Source organism: Columba livia, chromosome 2 (genome assembly GCF_036013475.1).
Source record: "Columba livia isolate bColLiv1 breed racing homer chromosome 2, bColLiv1.pat.W.v2, whole genome shotgun sequence".
Lineage (NCBI taxonomy): Eukaryota > Metazoa > Chordata > Aves > Columbiformes > Columbidae > Columba > Columba livia.
In genome coordinates, this window is record NC_088603.1 from 73,378,268 (window position 1) to 73,396,329 (window position 18,062).

General features: G+C 41.8%; 1 long non-coding RNA gene across 1 annotated transcript in view; it reads left to right on the forward strand.

Moving 5' to 3' along the window:
• The first annotated feature begins 368 nt into the window (after nucleotides 1-368).
• The window catches only part of LOC110361895 (uncharacterized), a 34,211-nt gene continuing 16,517 nt past the window's right edge, over nucleotides 369-18,062 (forward strand). The window contains exon 1 of the long non-coding RNA XR_010470300.1: nucleotides 369-508. This is a non-coding gene — a long non-coding RNA (uncharacterized LOC110361895). The remainder of the gene's footprint in view (nucleotides 509-18,062) is intronic.

Genomic DNA, 18,062 nt, shown 5'->3' on the forward strand with positions numbered 1-18,062 from the left:
CCCTGGTTGTTTTGTTGAAAGGAGAGGATGTCTGTGTCTGATTGGGAGCCCTTGCAAAAAGTGAGTGTCATGATGTTTTTGTAAACAGACATTTTGCAGCAACAAAACTTACTGGGATTATTCCTTTAAAGGACTGCACAGCTCATGTAAAGGGCTTAGCAATTTGACTTCTATTTCAATTACTCACCCGTGCATCTTACACTGCATGCTTCATTTCTGTATTTTAGGACTAAAAATACACGTGTCTGTGGGTATGAGGGCACTAACAAGCTTTGATTGCCCTGACCACCCTCACCTGGGACCTCACCCACATCCTGGGTCTGTACTTCAGTTCAGCCTGGGGGGCTTTAGTCCTTTGCTAAGATGGGCTACAAGAGTGGCTGCCCTTAGTTTTGCCCCTGAGTTGTTGTGGGGATTTCCTGGGCCCTCTGACCTGGTGTGTACATTGCCTGATGCTTGCTGAATAACTGATGGGAGATGTTGCTGTCACCACCCTGCTTCACTCACAGTGAGTTCCCCCATTTTGCTCCTTATAGACCTCATCTTTACATGACTTGCCTGACAGAACCATGAACTATGCTGTTACGGGGAAGTGCTTCCCAGAGATATCTAAATAGACTGCATGCTTGGGAATATGTTCTTTGTGCAATGCATAAGTTAATAGTATAGTTGTTGGCTTGTTCTGGAGAACACAAGTGGTTGATGGCTCAGTTGCTACAAAACACTGAGGTGCCATTGATATTTATGATGAATTAATGATGCTGTAGGTTCTAGAATAAAATGACAAAATGTGTTCAAGTGTAACTTCTAAAAATAATCAATTTACAGGCTTTGATGATTGGAAGCTTCTCTTCTGATTCCAGCTGGTATTGGTAGAAACTTGATCAATCAGCAGTTCAGCTGAAATGGCTTATTGGCGCCTATTCTCTGCAGAGTGAGAAAATACCTAATCCAGCAAACAAGCTGGCATTATATAGTAATCACAAATTTGAGCACATGTTGGTTATATAGCCCATGACCCTAGGTGGCAAATGCGATTGTTGGAGGAGGAAGAGTGGAGGTGTCCCATGGGAAGTGGTCTGTAAATGTCAGGGCTTTGATAGGTGGGACATCATTATGCAGTCTGCACAATCACTGTTGGTGCTGGTCATGTTGAATGTGCAAGCAATACACTTTTCAGAAAGAAGAATTTTGATCTCCTTTCTGTTTAATCACTACTGAAGTGCACATGGGAAAATATCAAAATGCCCTGGGGTTTGGTTGTGAACGGTTTAAGGAGGCTGGGAGTCCCACTCCTCAAGTCAAGGAGACAATAGGGATATTTAACCAATCTGTACTGAAATGCACACAACTGGAGTTTCTAGGCTGCAAGAAGATTAAATTTGTCTCCTTTGTGCTTAACAACCTGAGAAATGATGAAGGAGGCAAGCCAGCTGGGGGGGATGGCTAATTAGATACATGACTGAGGGGAGCAAAAGCTGGCTGCTAATGGGTGTCAGCAGATGTTAGCTAAACAGGAGCAAGAATGCCAGTTGAGGAGTGTAGTAACAGGTACTATAGCAATATATAATGAACTTACTGGGCTTTGGTTTAAGCTGTCTGAAGCATTTACGTAGGAAACAGACATTATTTCCATAGAGCTACAGTGTTAGATGGGATTTTTATGAAGTAAGCAACAGGACAGAGAGCTATAAAGCTCAGAAAGTCAGGAGAGATTTGCAGAGCAGTTGCAGGGCCATAACAAATAGAAAAGATGGAATTACCTCTTTAGGCAGCTTTGAGACTGCAGATCCGGATTCAGGGTTTTAGCCTAACCAGGGAGTGTCAGGCACTGCAGTGCCTCCTAGAAGAATAGGTTTGTCACCAGTGGAGTGCTTCAGGTTAATAAGGGAATCAGAATGCAATTAGAATTTATGTGTAAGTTTATTAGGCACCTAAATGGTGATTCATTAACAGCTGTGAAGGAAGATGGATATCTTTTGTATTTTATAGTTAAATGCTCTCACTGGTGAACCTCCCCTGACACATTTAATTAGCCTGAAGAGGGAAAATATGCTCCCTGTGTATGGGACTGTTATCATTCCAGTTGGTGAAGCAGCCTCCAACCTCAGGCTGCTGGGCTAAAAATAGCTGCATACTGCTTACAACTGCCACAGAGGCTACGGTTACAGCCTGGAAACACAGACACCCACAGCATCTGTGAATGTTGAATTCTTGGTTAAAGACGACGTATGGGGCACACATTTGGAAGAAGTGTTGCTCTGAACAATTAAAACCTGCAATGAGCTCTCTAGAGCATGAGAATAATTTTCCCGGGTGGGAGCAGACAACTTCCCCCCTGGCTGTTAACACACTCCAAAAAGTGGCAAAATTGAATTTCTGCTTAGATCAGGACTTGGATGTGTCTGTTCTGCACACTCCTGTATGGTATTCAGATAACCAAGCTATTCCCAGATAAGCCACCTCTAAATTAGAGTCAGTGCAAGGCTTGTAGCAGTATTTGCTCCTCAGTCACCCAGTGTAGATGCGCCACCTTGCATATTTAAGGTGAGGCCTGTTGTTCTCTCTGTTTAGGTTCAGTGCAACAATTTAAACCTTTTGAATGGTAATGGCCTGGGAGAAAGAATGTGACATGCAATGTGCAGTACTCATTCTTTAGGGCTCTTTCCTTTGTGATCTGTTGCCTGACTTCATGTAGTAAATATCAAGCCCTTTCTGGGAGCGTTTTGGACCAGGATTCTAAGTCCTTACATCATCTGATCTGCAGAGCTGAGGAGTGTCTTGTGATCCATTGCAATTATAGTATCAATAACCTTTTTGAGGTAGATGCTGGATGGAATTCCCTGTTCATAAGCCCAGTAGGAATACTCAAATGCGTGACTAATGTTAAACGTTGAAAGTGAGGGAATTCCTATGCTTGTTTTCATTTTACCCTGTTAACGCTAGTGTTGCTTAATCTTGGAGATGATGCTGGAATCTGATTTAAGATAAACGTTTTGGGCAGATGAGCGAAGCATAAATAGATATGAGTTTAGGTATGGAAACTTCTTTTGAGAAGCAAAATTTTTAGGGAGTTATGTTTCATTCAGAGCAACTGATATGAATGGGGGGTGGGGAAGATAAAGTGTTTCAGTACACACTTCCTTCAGAATCTTTACTGTGTTCCTAAAAACTTTACCAGCTATATCTATTGGTTTAAAACAAAATAAGCAAACAAAAAAGCAACCAACAAATATTGATTTAACCTCTAGGCCTGTTTTTTTTTTATGTATTTCTATACCATTATGGCAAGGCTTTTTTTTAAGCAATTTTCACCCTGAACAATTTTATTATAAGACATATTCCAGTTTTTCATTTTGCCCACCCATATTTGTATCCCTGTTTTTCTTCTTTCTCCTTTTTTTTTTTCCCCTCACTTTACCACTACAAAAGGTATAAGAAAAGAGAAAGGAGGAGAGAAGGGAAAAATGTATTAATTAAAATGTAGAACTTTGTAAAACTACCTTAGTTTTCTTAGATATGATCATGAAAATATGGGGGTGCTTTAAAATCACAGGTGGGTTTGGTGCCAATAAAACCCTGTGTTCTGACCTCCTGCCCTTCTGAGGTCCTCCCTGTGCTTCTGCCTCCCCTTGCAGAAGTTCATATTTACAGCTTGCTGAAATATGACTGTACAACCTAAGCTCAGTTTTGTTTCTAACTTTCTGTGTACCTCAGCACAGAGTTATCAAAACTGCATTAGCAGTCCTTTTGAAGATCATATTTATAATTACTATTGCAGGAGTGTTTTTTCTAAAATGCAGTGGGAGGAAGACTATGGGTCATCTCCTTTGTAGCTTGACATAGTGAAATTCTTGCAAAAATACAGATTTTAAAAAGGAAAGCCTGCTAGCTGAGGCTGCTACATTGTCACAAGCCATTTAATGCATGATACTCTCTAATAAAGATTATTCCTGGTGCTTCAGTATGAAAAGCTGTTTTCCGTGAGTTTCTAATTGTATTTTAACAAGGCTTAGGAATGATATCTGATGCCCAGCTTTGTGTGCTATGCTGCACACAGAGGAGGACCAAGGTCTTCTCTGCAGTTCTTCTTGTCCCTGCTCTGCAAATGAAGCCTCTTGTTGAACTTCCTCAAGTTAGCGGCAAAGTTCCAAGTCTTTCCAGCTCCAGTCGGAGCTGCTGTTGTTGACATTTGTTACAGGGAGGGAGGAAGGAGTGTCCTTTTGTTCTCAGGAGAAAGTTTAATCCCTTTTTAGAGCAAGAGAAGTTAACACAGAGCAGTTAAGCAACCAGATCAAGGTTGTGCACAGGGAATGTCTATGAAGTATGCAGCTGCAAAGCCTCCTCCGCTAATGGCAGGATAAACTTGAGACCCCATTTCTCCTTCTCTCCACATCTTTCTCTTCAAAGCTGTTCCTCAGGGTTAGTCTCCAAGAGTCTGAAATATATTATGGTAATGTAATATGAATCCAAACCTGAGGACTAGTGAAGTAAAGAGCCGCTACTCCTCCCAGCCTGTCTGCCTGGCAGCAGCAAGGCTGCTCCACAGGGGAAGGGCAGCTGGGAGTGAAGGTGGGGCAAAGTAGGCAGGACAGTATCCTCACATTGGGTCGCATCCCACGGTGCCCAGGCAGAGAGAGCAGAGAGGGTTGAGTGATGGTGACCTGGAGCATGACCATGGAGGTGACCATGAGTCCTGCTTGCCAGGCAAGTCTGTAGTGACAAGCAGGTCCAAGGCTGGGAAGCCAAGTCGTTGGGTCAGGGTTTGGGTTGGTGAGGGGCAAGGGTGGGCACAGGGCCACCTACAGCATAGCTCAGGCAGGGACCAAGGCCAAGGGCATGTGCTTAAGTGCTGTGGAAAGAGCAGAGACCCCCAGCAAGACTTCTCCCAGTGCTGTTCCCAGCAGTAGTGTCCAAGGTCACACAGCTGCACTGTATCAGAGCTGGCATTGAGCAGTGGCTGCCAAGGCCCTGGGAGGGGGAGGAGAAGCTGCAGGACCTAACACAAAGAACAAAAAGTTCACCACATAGTTGGTGGGGCCATATGAATGAGGCTACCACAGAGAATGTAATTATTTGTCTGCTTGCTACAGAAGAAGCTGCGGAGATTCCCTGTGCCACTCTTTTTAGGAGCGATGAGCCTAAAATTTGAGGTAATTATGGAACAGGTTGAGGTACAGAAAAATAAAATGAAATAAAATAAAAACTAACTGATTGCCAGGGCTGGTGCTAATCAGAAAAATGTTCTGAAGGAGCTTAAGGCTAAACTGAAGAAGGATCTGCTGAATTTGAGAGATGGGTGGTAAGATAGCAGATGAAATTCAGTGCAGGTAAATGTAACTCCTCGATAAAAGTAATACTGGCCTCATGTATAATAGGATGAGCTCTGACTTAATTACTGTCATTTAAGAGTGAGACTGTGGGTTTATACTAGATAGCTGCGTGAAACCAACAGCTTAGAGCTCAGAAGCAGATGGAAAAATGATCAAATGTTATTACTTTCTGGGAAGAGAATAGAGATAAAAAAGCCACTGTATGACTCAAAGGCATTCACCCTCTCCACGCAGTTCTGGTCCTCTCATCTCAAGATGTATTAAAGCAGAAGAAAGTCTGAACAAAGGCAATGTGTGCAAGCAAAGGTATGAGGTGTTCTGTTCAAGGAACAGTTAAGCAGGCTGAACTTTCTGTTCTTTGAAAATGATAGATGACAAAATAGAGATCAACAAAATCATGAGTGACATGGAAGGGGTGAATAGAGACTGATTGTTTGTTATATTTTCTGGCACGAGAACAAGGGGGCATCAAGTGACTCAGGAAGGAAGTGGCCCTAATGCAAATAGGAAGTGGTGGTTCGTGTGGAGTGAATGAGGCCTGTGATACTGCCTGCCAAAGGATGGTGTAGATGCAAGAAGCTGATATGTTTTGGAAAGGAGCCTGGAAAAGTGTTTGGAGTAGAGCTTCTTTGAGGTTTCCTATCTAGACAAATCACAACAGGCTCAGGGGGTGCCCTGAAGCTGAGGAGAGATGGAGGTGGGGAGAGTACTAGGGTGAAAGGGCCTCCCAAGTGGTACTTACTCTTCTTCATTTACAGACACTATTAGAGGCAGAAAACTGAATGAGGTGAACAAAGGTCTGCTCAGATACGACTCTTCCTTTGTTGTTATGATTTTACCCAGGAGTATACCTTTATTTTTTTACTTTTGAAGACAAAAATATAAGTTACCTTTTTGTTTTTTTTAGTTCAAAGTACGTTTGTCCTAGGCGTGATGCAGAGTTGTCATAGACTGCCACGAAAATGTAGCGTGGAGTCCTTTGATCCACCAAATGTTCAGAAAAGCTTTGACACTGCATGCGTGCAGGTCTTCACAGAGTAGAACTGTGATGCTAAAGAACAGCCTTAGACAAAGTCCTCTGTTTTATTGTCTAGTGAGGAAGGTGGGCAGCAGCCCAACAACTGACCCTCCAGCATCAAGGAACTGGTTTTCCCCTGTCCTGCATATTTGTGAAGCCATTGGGAATGGTTTGATAAAGATAAGATGCTGTCTTTCTGTGTGTGAGTTTATTGAAATGTCTGTTCCTTTCCATCGTTTTGCTTTTGTGTTTTGAGGGAATTTGCCAGGAGCAGTTTCCATGGTTACGAGGATACAGCTGCTCTTAGAGTGAGAAATCTGCAGTGAGCAAATACACAAAGCAGTGCATCCAGGACAGGAGAAATGTGCTTTGTATCCATAATGGCCATTCTACCCTAGGTGAAAGCCAATGTGAAATTGGAAAAATGGATGTTATTCTTAACCCTGATGTCTTGCTCTGAAATGTAGTGATCTTCTTTACCATTAGGTCTTTGTAGATTGCTGAAAGCACTCTGATTTCTGTGGTCTCTTGAGTATTAAAGGGCAGGAAACAGGCTATGTTGCAAAATATGCTACTAAACCAAGTTGTGCAATTCTGTTGTGTAAGAAAGAAAAGTGCATTTTCCCCTCTTATTCAAGGTTGTTCCTTCATTTAATTTGGAGGAAAGAGCAAAACTGAGGTTTAAAGTCCAGAGTTCTGGGAGGGATGTAGTGGTTTTCTCTTTGCCTTTACGCTGCATGGTAGCACTAGCCAGTACTTGACGCTGTCTGACCAGCTCTGTACAGCATGTGGTTTGTTGAATCCAGGAAGAGAACAAGTCACATGTTCAGGAATACAGGGCACGTTTTAAATGCGCTTGTTACTATGCACAAAAATCTTATGAATAAACTGTATTTTCACACGATAAGTGGCTGCTGTAAACCTGAAGCAAGCCTTGGTCCCATGATTGTCGCTCAAGAACTCGTTGCTTTTGCTATAGAATTTGAGGGAACCTTCACTACAGAAGCAGAGGGTGAATCAGCAGACCTTTCTGAAAAGGCTAGCATTGAAACCTCTGCACACTTCCATAACCTGGAGTGATGACCTAGGTGATAACTAAGCCACCCTTCACAAAATGTTTTTAAACTGGAGTGTTAATTGCCAATCAGGTAACTTTGTTTGACACTCCCTTGCAAGTCCTGACTATAGTGAAGAGAAAGAGGAAAGAAAAATAAATGAAGACAAATCCTACAGTGGAAATTAAACTTGGTGACTTATGTTCCTTTTCCACAGTTTTAACTGTAGTTCTTTACCACTTTAACGCAGAACTGTTTATTTGAGCAAGCATAAATAAAATTCCCAAGGTGAGTATAGCCGCATATTGTGGACGCTAATTATAGAATAGTTTGGGTTGGAAGGGACCTTCAAAGGTCATCTAGTCCAACCCCCCTGAAATGAGCAGGGATATCTTCAACTAGATCAGGTTGCTCAGAGCCCCATCCAGCCTGGCCTGGGATGTCTCCAGGGATGGGGCATCTACCACCTCTCTGGGCAACCTGGGCCAGTGTTTTATCACCCTCATTGTAAAAAAAATTCTTTCTCATGTCTAGCCTCAATCTCCCCTCCTTTAGTTTAAAACCATTACCTCTTGTCCTGTTGCAACAGGCCCTGTTAAAAAGTCTGTCCTCATCTTTCTTACTGGCCCCTTTTAAGTGCTGAAAGGCTTCAGTAAGGTCTCCCTGAAGTCTTCTCTTCTCTAGGCTGAACAACCCCAACTCTCTCAGCCTGTCCTCATAGGAGAGGTGTTCCAGCCCTCTGATCGTCTTGGTAGTCTTCTCTGTCCCCTCTCCAGCAGGTCGATGTCTTTCCTGTACTGAGGGCTCCAGAACTGAACTCAGTACTTCAAGTGGGATCTCACCAGGGCAGAGTAGAGGGGCAGATGGCCAAGCTCCTTTTGATGCCACCCAAGAAATGATTGGCCTTCTGGGCTACAAGCACATATTGCTGGCTTGCATCGAGTCTCTCATCCACCAGTCCCTGAAGTCCTTCTCGGTAGGGCTGCTCTCAATCCCTTCATCCCCTGGCCTCTCTTGATACCGAGGGCTGCCCTGACCCAGGTGCAGGACCTTGCACTTGGCCTTGTTGAACCTCAGGAGGTTTGCATAGGCCCACTTCTTGAGCTTGTCCAGGTCCCTCTGAATGGCATCCTGTCCCTCAGGTGTGTCAACTGCATTCTCAGCTTGATATCATCTGCAAACTTGCTGAGGGTGCACTCGATCCCACTGTCGGTGTCATTGACGAAGATATTAAACAGTACTGGTCCCAGTATGGACCCCTGGGGGACACCACTTGTTACTGGTGTCAGTCCAGACATTGAGCCTTTGACCACTACCCATCCAGCTGAGACCATCTAGCTAATCCCTCATCCACTGAACAGTCCACCCATCAAACTCCTATCTCTCCACTTCAGAGATATAAAAGCACTCAGGGGACTAACTGATGTTCCAGGCAAGACTATGAAAGGATTTATGTTAATTTGTTTTCTTTTCATTGATTGATATAAATCCCTCTTTTTACTACAGTTAAAAATTAGCCTTTTGGATAAAAACATCCAAAAAGCCAACCCATTTTCAAAACATGCTTTTCCTATAAAGCCCAAGTTGCAGATGTCTTTTTGTTTGCAACTTCTACAGTACAGCTGTGCAGTACTCCAGAAAAATAAAATGAGTTTTTGATGGAAGAAGTGGCTAACCATTTAGGGGAGCTTACTGAACAGTGGAACGTTGCAAATGGCAATAAATATTCAAATCCCAAAGCAAAATATTAACAGGCTTCCATATTTCAATAGAATTATTTAAATGAATGCCTTGCTATTTATAGCAGGTGGTAGTTTAATACCATAGGATATTCATATTTAACAGATTGCTTCTGTAATGCTGCCAGTGCTGAAGAGTTAAGGAACTACTTGCTGTGAGGGATAGGTTTCGGCAGTGTATGTGACCAGACACAGCTCACTGCTGCTGCTCGGCCACCACAACAGCCACCTGCCAGCCATGAGGCTCTCCTGACAAGACAGCGGTCCTTTGATGGAGAGAATTTTTGACAGATATATATTGGTGTTCTTAGTAAACTGACAGAGATGTCTACAGTGGTCACTTCTTACACTGCTGGCAGCCACAGCGCACAGCTCTGGTCAAACCAAATTTGGAGAGAATTGGGACTGCTCTGTGATATGCAGTAGTAATTTTATGTGTGCCCCTGTCAACTAGCATTTGGCTCACTCTGTGGGGTTTTATCCCTTTTACTTCAAGAAAATAACTTCTTACAGATTGCTTTTGTTTTTAAGAGACATATAGCAGCACTGGAAAGATGTGGGACTGTGCTAGCCCTGCAAAAATCAAGGTGGATCTCTAGGAATTTGTGACAAGGTGGGTAGGAAGCAGGTCAGCTAGTGATCTGGAAATGCTTCTCCAAAGGACGGTGTAGGTCCAAGCAGTATTTGTGGTTGGTTCCTCTTTACCACCCTACTCTGTTGTGAGAGGAACCTCTGCCAGTTGCTTGTTAAATGAGAAGACTAACAGCTGTCACATACTCATTAAAGATCACACATTTATGATACACAACTCTTGGCCCAATCTTCTGCTAATTGGGATCTCTGATGAGTGTTATTCTCCTCTTAATTAATACTAGCAGGGTAGAATTTTCAGTAACACCTTAGTGACTGAGGAGCTCATGTCTGCTTTTCCAAAAGCAGCTTAGAGAAGGAAGCATTCCATCAGACTGAAATGTCACAGAAACAGCAGTAGCAGTGGCTACTTTTGTAAACTGGGACACAGGCCTGGCTGCACTGCAGTTGTTGATGAGTTTAAGCATGTTAATAGTTCACTGCTATAGTGAATTTGGTTATCACTGGGTAACATGATGGTGTTTCTTTCATCTCACTCCTTTCTTCTGGCTCGTTGTCTTTCCCAAAACACAGATGAGCCTATTCTGGAGAAGTATGGCACTTGAAAACTGAGTCACTATTCTGGCATCAAGTCTCTCTCCTTTCAGGAGCATCCACTCAAATTAACCTGCAGTACTTGAGTTTCTCATTCGTAAACTCCAGATTCCCTGTGGCACAGGACTGCATTTTTAAAAGGTCTTCTGGTTGTCTAAACGCAAAACCGCAGAACATTGTAAAAATAGATATTTTTTTTTTAATTTCTTAATTTATCATTCCCTTTCAACCTTAGTCCTCTGTGCCACTACTTCTTGAATATGAGAATCTTTATAGTTTGTTTGAAAGATGGTCACTGAAATATTAGAAGATCAAGAATGCAATGGATGTCTGCAGCACTGTGGTAAACCTATTGAATCGAATTCTTCAAGGCTGTCAAACTGTGATCTGGTCTGCACTGGAAATTATGTGGAAAGAGGAAAAAGCTCCCCATTTTTGTTTTATGGAAAAAAGATGCACCCAATATTGAGTAGCAGGAAATCCATGGAAAATTAGTACTAGAACATGGGCAGTTGTGATTTGGAGCATAATGTTGCATTAGAACATACGAATCCTGATTTGTACAAAGAAGAAGAAACTACATCTTTTCAAGCTGGCCTAGTACTAAAGATCTTATTTTTTCCTCCGCAGAGAAACAAAGTTAATTTCAAAAAATTATTTACATTTCCATTTTACAGATTTACTTTTTCAAATTTTTATATATATGTATGGAAGGTGAAAATTATCCCAATCAAGACTCAAAGCCCACAGTTTCTTTTTTTCCTAATTGAAACACTGCAAAAAACACAGTTCCAAAACCAAATATGAAAAAGGATTTAGGTGTATAAAATAAACCGTAGAACTTAAAAATAAAGAACTGCTAGAATGAGAACACGAATGCTTGACTGTTCTTTTACCATCAATGTGCTCGCCTTTCTCCCCCAAAACTTGGCTGCAAATCTTTGCAGGGTTGATTCAGCCTTTTTCCAGTTGCAGCAGATAAAAAGTTCTGAGTAGTTTTCGGTGTCGGGGTTCTTGGATGAAAGCCAAGGTCTTGATCCTGCTCTTAGTGAAGCAAGTGGAAAGATGCCCATAAATGTGGGAAGAGGTTTTAGATGTGATTTTAATGGAACTTTTTGAAGTAGCTAGTTTTGTTCTGACTTCTTTGTCTATATAACAATTCTGTCTTCGACTGTATGCAGTTCACAGACTACCAACAGTGCTATTTTGGGCCAGAAAGGGAAAGAGGAATTTTTAAAATAACTACAAATATTTAGGGATTGAGAGTTCTGTGTGCATAAGTCGATAAAGTGCAGTCTTCAGAGGGAGATAGTGGAGATGAGCCTTGTAAAGGCACAGGTCAGACACGGGCTCAAGGAGCAGCTCTTAAATAATGAGAAAACCTGTTCTGTCAAAGCCATTAAGGATCAGTGCTCTCAATGATGTAGGATATGGCTAATAATGCAGCTCAACTGCCAGAGGTATGAAGGTTTGACTTTGCCAGAACAAAACTTGTCCCTGTTCACCTGCAAGAACCTGTCCTGTATCTCCCTTTTCAATGCACAGCCTCTGTGTCATGGCTCAAGCTGGGGAGAATGCATGCGTTCTGCAAGGTAAGAGATGTCAACACAGTGTTGCTTAGAGCTCATTTTCATTCCACTGGCTTCAAGATAAAGGGTCTAAGTCATACCTGAGAGTCAAGATTGTGTTGCTTAGGAGAAGCTAGCTTCTGTGGGACTAGACATCTTAGCTCCTGCTGGACCACTGCAAGTGGACATCGTCTTGCTTTACCCAGCTGCAAGGAGCTTCTAGGTTCCTGCAGTTTCTGCAGATCAGGCTGCCTCCTCTGTAAGTCACTGCTCTGGTAGGTAGCACCTTGTCCCTGTGCAGAATGGTTTGGCATCTGCTGAGCTCCTGCAGTTCCCACGTAAGAGTTTAGCTGCTGTCCTGCAGTGAGGGGGAGCCCAGCATATGGTCCTCACCTCAAAGTGCTCTGCTGTGGCTGCCTGGTGAAACAAACTCCTGATCATCCCAGGGTATATACTGAGAGAGGAATATATATTGCACAGCCTACAGGCAGCTGCTGGGCAATGAAGGTAAATACTCTTCTGCAATACCTTAAAGGATATAAAGATTTTGAGCTGCAATCATGTGCTGAAGCAGAACTGAGCATGTCTTGTGCTGAGCTACTACTAATTGTAGGAAGAATCACAAAGGCGATTCCTCCCACTGGGTTCAGGTTTATAATTTAAGTCAGTATATTTGGTGAGAGTCTAACAGGCTTCAGAAGCAACAAGCAAACTCACAGAGGTAGAGCAGGGATTGAATACATTAAAAAATCAGATCAGCAGAGCTGTCTTCATCTGCTTTTTACTGGGTATTGTGGACAAGAGATACCAATTGAGTTACTTGTAAAGGTATCACAGCCTGTTTTGAGAAAATAAGGAGCTTTTGTTGCTGTAATATAGAAATACTTGTGGTAATAATGATGACTGATTCTCAGATTAAGTTAGGCATCCCATCATATCTGGTGTTTCCATTTAGAAATAAATGTAAGTAAAAAAAAAAAAAAAAAAAGTGTCTTATTTTGAATGCAAAGGATGTATCTCTGTTCAAAGAATGCATATCTACAGTTCTGATTTGGTCTACCAGCATTAGCTGAGTATATGTTCTCTAGAAAATAGGTCACAGCAAGAAAGGCAGTTAAATTTAAAGAAAAGAAAGATGAGCAGTAGTGACTAGAGAGATTAGGTTTTGGTGTTCAGTAGATGAATGTCACTAACTGACAAGAAGCCCTCTTTCAGTTGGCCATAAATATTAATGCCTTCCACATTCATGCTAGACAGAGCCTTTTATTAAAACCTACTAAATAACTATATTACAACCTCTGTTTCTTAGGTTGGAGGACTTTGAGCCTACTGTGACTGCCTGGGAGGAAAAAGTACAAAGCTGCTTTTATAAATGGTCACTCTTTGGTCACTTGTGAGAGTGAGAAATTCCAAACCTGATTTCTGAAACAACTTCCAAAATATGACACATTGCTTTTCAGGACAGTAGCTAACTAAATAAATATAGAATAAATGCTGCCATTGTTTCCTTGCTGTGAATATCCACTTATTCTGTGGCTGTATTTCCCATCCCAGCTTGGCATAGAACCATAGAGTAGTTTGGGTTGGAAGGGACATTCAAAGGTCATCTGGTCCAACCTCCTGCCATGAGCAGGGACATCTTTAATTAGATCAGGTTGCTCAGAGCCCCGTCCAGCCTGGCCTGGAATGTGTCCAGGGATGGGGCATCTACCAGCTCTCCAGGCAATCTGTGCCAGTGTTTTACCACCCTAATTGTAAAAAATTTCTTCCTCACGTGTATCCTCAATGTGTCCAGGGATGAGACATCTACCATCTCTCTGGGCAACCTGGGCCAGTCCCCAGCTTTGTTTCTGTGCCCACGCTGTGAGAATAACCAGGGCTCTTACTTGACTCCTGCCTTTTCCTGCTGTAGTGCTAATAACAGTCCCCCAGCCTTGCCTGCCCCAAAGCTCCATACTGGCAGAAGCACATGGTCAAGTATACAAATGGACCTGCCTGCAAGTAAGATGTGGTGGGCCACCACATTTGTGTTAGTAAGGCAGTACAAGACTTGAATCCTCCTGTGTCCCTTCAGTTTTTGTGTAAAAGGAAACTGTCTGGTTTAGGACCATTCCCAAAAAGACTTCGTTCACCTTCTCCAAGGTTGTTAGATGCACTTTGGGCATAGCAAATACTTCTAGCTGGGAGAGAAAGATGGAGAATACAGTTTAAAAAGAAAAACTATGTTTTCACATGGGGTGAGGTTCTAGGACTCGAGAGGAAGGTCTGTGGACTGTGGCACACAGGAAACAAGTGGGGGTGATGTTTTAAACTCTGTATCTGTGTCCTGAGAGCCTGTGATTGCAGGGGCTGGTTTTGATGACCTTAGTGGTTTCTGATAGCTCTGTCCTTTGCTTCTCTGCTTAGCTCTTAATTATTTCAAATGCACACTTATGTGGTGCCAAAACTGAATGGGACTAAAAAAAGATTCATTTTTTTAAAGGCATTGTTCCTGTGGAGTAGCAGTGCTGTTACTCAGCAGTGCAAGTATCTGTGTTAGAGTCAGAGAGGTATCTCCACTGAATGCAAAAGGAGCATGTTACAAGCCATATGTGCACCTGGGGTCTCTCCCGCAGCCCTCAGACCCAACCTGCCCCCAGTGCACCTGCTTTTCTGGTACCCTTCAACAAGAGGGTAGCTCATGCATGGCGATAGACTTGTACTGTTCACTGCAGCTGTATTTGTTTTCTGTGTCTGCCATACTTGCAGCCGAATGATTACAAGCTGAGCCCAGGCAGGACATTAACTGCTGGCCTGACTTATTGAGCTCTATTTTCTCATTTTTGTTATAGCTGTCATTGTTTTCCTTGTCATATGAAAGGATTCTTATGGTATTGAATTAATGCCTAGCTAATACATTATTATCTCAGCTGTTTAAGGAATATAGTTTCAAACATGCTAGGTGATATACTCACTATTGTGATTACTTCTTGTCCTTCTTTGAGATTACACCATAATTATTACAATATGGCAATCTGTAAAGAGACCACCATGTCATTCTTATCAGTGTATGGCTGTCACTAGGGAAAATTTGCATTTAGGACTGCCCTTTTCTAGTGTGATTGGAGGAATTAAACTCTTCATAGAGTCAAATGTAAATATTTCAGCTAAATATATGAATGCAGTCATACGTATATAGATGTGTATATCTATATACGTATATATTTGAATATTCACTGTTATTTCTATATGTTGAAGCTTTACACTTTAAAGGAAGGATTTGAGAATCTACATCTAGACTCTGGCCCAGCACTGAAGTTTCACTCCCTCTGTCCCAACCATTCTGTTTCTTGGCTGCTTTTCACTTTGCATTTATCCCTGTGGAAGAGAACATAAGTCTCAATCAATACATCTGACGTGCTATTCTAAGTATCAGGAATATTGAGCCATGGGTTTGATGGAATTTCTTAAAGATATTGCTTCTAACAACAGAGTTTGTGCTCTCAAATGAAGTAGCAGCAGTATGCACTAAGGCATACTGTGTTTACCCAGACAAAGCTCTTCTAGCTGAGTTCAGAGCCACAAAGGCCTGCCAACAGACTAAAGAAATCTGTAGTATGGCTTGCCCCCAAGAGCAATCTACAAGACCTTGAGTCTTGAACCAGCTATTGTCTGTAGATTCTCTGTCCTTCCTATGACCCTCGATGAAGGCAATAGGTGATACTTCAGTGCGTATATTTCTATACAGCTGTCCAAAAATCAAAATGCAAGAGCTGATTCAATGTTACTTGTTTACATGAGTTTTGGGCTTCTGTAAGTGTGTTGGCTTTCAGAGAAGCAATTTTGTTGACTATTGTGTTGCACTCCTGGCTGCTGTTGCTGATGATGCCTCACCACGTAACTGCGCAGGTACTCAAGGCAATGGTGGGAAGACAGCTGTAAACGAGGCAATGAGGAGGTGAATCATATTCAGTACCACAGGAATAAAATGATCTTCTCTATGTCCTGTGCTTTAGAGTTTCTGTTTAGAAACTTCAGTTGAATCACTGCAGTAGTTCTAGCTGGTTTTCTGTTATTTTTTGTCTGTCACAATTCCCAATAGATTCGGATTTAATTGCGAAAGTTAGAGAAAAATTGTCATCTTTCATCAAGAAACAAGCCTGTTTCTATAGTTCTCTGCTGGCTGATGGCTCTTCATTAATTTAGACTGGTAATGTTGTTAGTATGAAAGGGATCAGTCTTTGTGATAGTTTTAGGGGGCTGTGAATGTAATGGCAGCTGTAAGAGGAAAAGCAATCATCTTGTGGCTTGAAGTAACCAATTAAATCATCCTTTTAATTCTAGCTGCTTCAGTTTAATACATGTGACATCTTTTTGTCCAAGATCTACCAGAAAGAGTTAGTTTGCTAGTCAGAGGCTTTGCAGTAGATCATGCTTGTATGCTGATTGCTGTTCACTCCAAAGCCTCACATGCCCCTAGAACAGCTGATTTTTGGGTGGCAGGAAATGCTTGCAGGAACTGTCATTTTAAACTGATCAGGACTAGAGCTTCAGTGCTAAAAATTATTTGAATAACAACGGAGAACAATGTCAAACTGAGTGATTAAAATAGGTTTACAACTTCCAATAAGCAAGATAGGATGATAGAAAGATGAGCAAAAAGAGGCAGCCTGGGAATCTTGTTTCTACCTCTCCAGCTAGAGAAGTTGGTAACAACTGCAATTGCTGTATGCTGGAATTGGAAACTCTGTTATTTACTTGTCCCCAAAGCTGCAATTGGCCTGAAAATGGGGAAGGCAGGCATAAGAACGATGATCTCATATTCATTTTTGCATCCAGTGGACAAGTGCTTCATATAGAAGACATAGGGCTACCACGAGAAAGAATCTCATCCTACAAAGTGCAAAGAAGTACCACTAGTCTTAGGAAATAAGCCACACTCCTGTAATCAATGGACCCATCTCCTCTTTAGAATCGTTTTCATTCTTAATCTTGCCAGAAACTTTACTTCCTGCAGGCAAAAGTGTCGGCATTTGCTGCTAATGTTGACTAGATATTTCTTCTTTATTATACTGATTTTCAACAACAAAACAAAATAATTCTCTCTCATGGTGTGTTTTGTAGCTTGTCTGTTCAATAACTGAATGACTCATTAAGCATCTTTGAGGCAGGAACCATCATATTGTACTGAAGCTAATACAAGGCAATCCTTTCTCATGGTCAGGACATCATCATAGCTGCAAAATACTGATATGTCATCTTGAATAAAAGGTTCCAAAGAATAACTCTGACATTTTCATTTATCTTCAGAATGACCCATTTGTGCTGAACAAAATATTACAAATAAATACTGAAACTGTCATTTCCTGATACCTACGTATCTACGTTTTTTAGATCCCTTCACAGCAGTCTCTTTCACTTTAGCTTCTCTCGTTTCCTGTTCCCTCCTGACTGACAGGTTAACAATAGAATGAGTAATGGTTAAATTGTCACAGACTTTGTTCAAAAACAATGTCTGGACCAAAGCTCCACTCAAAATTAAATTCCTTATCTATAATGTCCACAGCTGCAGCGACTATGTCCAGCAGTAAGACTCCATGAGGTCTCCTGCTGCTGCTGCAGCCTCTGACGCAGCCCAGTTGGGTCTTTTGGACATAGGCAAAGTGGGAACGTGCTTTCCAATCCACAGGTAGCCTCTCTGACTGTGAGGGAGCTGGATTCTCACTGGATGTATTCAGTTGTCTATTTTGGATGTCTAACAAGAACACAGTGAGGAGCACCAAAGTTAGACATCTGTGATCCATATCTAATCAGTGGGGAAGAGTGAGTGTTCTGAGTGGGATGATTTTCATGGAGAAAATATTTGCAGTACCTTCTTGTTTGATGAAACTAAGATATACTTACTCTGTGTGTATTATGTTTAACTGATTTGTTGCCTTAAAAGAGATTTCTTAAACATTTACCAATATTGTCTATAATTCTCATTCAAAGATCAATGCACATAGCTAGTGTTAGAGACCGAGCTGAACCATACACTAATGTACTTGAACAGTCTTTTGCCTTTCCTGGCATGTTTCTAGATCATGAGGAGGAAGAGTTGAAAATGAAAAGCTTCTATCTAATTCTTATGGCTTCTAAAAAAATATTGTATGTTTAGAGTCTGTGTATGATGAAAAGTTGACAAT